Source organism: Orycteropus afer, unplaced genomic scaffold, assembly GCF_000298275.1.
Source record: "Orycteropus afer afer isolate SDZICR_OR568_19922 unplaced genomic scaffold, OryAfe1.0 scaffold00292, whole genome shotgun sequence".
NCBI lineage: Eukaryota > Metazoa > Chordata > Mammalia > Tubulidentata > Orycteropodidae > Orycteropus > Orycteropus afer.
Window position 1 is genome coordinate 61283 of NW_006921879.1, and position 1247 is coordinate 62529.

Consider the following 1247-nt stretch of genomic DNA (forward strand, 5'->3'; position numbering starts at 1 on the left):
CAATGACATGAGACAAAGTATATGTGAACTGCTGTATGAAAAGTGAATTTACTCTGTAAATCTTCACCCAAATCCTAAAAAAAAAAAAAGAGCCAGGTTTACTAATCTGATGGTGGAACCCCCAAGACTACTGCCCTTAGACATCCTTTAAGCCTGGAACTAATCACACCTTAGTGTCTCAACTTTCAGGCAAATAATAAGTTTATAAGGTGAACAGTAACACCTGAAGGTATGCACTCATAACAACATCAATCATAAGAAATCAAAAGGGCAGCATTTCCCCAGGAAAAAAGCTCAGGAGATAGGAAGGAATAGAAACATAGGATGAAGGGAAATGGTAAACACAGGGAAGAAGTGGGAAGAGTGCTGTTACATTGTGGGGATTGCAATGAATGTCACAAAACAAAGTGTGCACGAACTGTTGAACGGAAAGTCAATTTGCTCTGTAAACTTTCACCAAAATCACAATATGAAAAAGAAAAAAAGCACTGCAAGGGGATACACGTACACCAATGTTCTTTGATGCACTATTTACTGTAGCCAAAAGGGGAAACAACCTAAGTGTCCATCAACAAATGAATGGATAAAAAAAATATGGTACATGCATACAATGGCATACTACTCATTCATAGAGGGAAATGAATTCTTGAGCCTTGATCCATGCCACAACATGGATGAACCTTGAAAAGCTTATGTTCCATGAAATAAGTCAATCCCCAAAAGATAAGCATTATATGATCTCACTTACATGAAATAACAAAAATAAGCAAACGTATGGAGACCAAAGTTTATTAGTGCTTATCAGGGGCAGGAAAGAGGTGTACAGGGAAAACAATTGTTTAGGTAGCAATGAGTGTTTGTTTATGGTGATGGGAAATATGGCAATGATTATGGGTGAAGTTCACACAACACGATTAATGTAATTAATCACTAAATAGTACACCTGAAAAAGATTGAATTGGCTAATGCAGTGTTATATATATTTTCACAACAATGGAAAAAAATTGCAAAGACTAAGATAATATTGGTTAAAAAATTAACTTGACAACCCCAGACTTATTTATTTTTATATAATGACAGTGGGGTGATATTAAATATATTTAATAATCATTATGGCACATGTACCATCCAATCAGAATATACTCTGCTCCCAGGGGCTAAACAGACTCCTAGTGGTCCATGTGCCAGGCATTAACCCTTTACTTATTGGATTAGTTGGACCAGGGGTTCCAAAGGAAGGCTGAAGA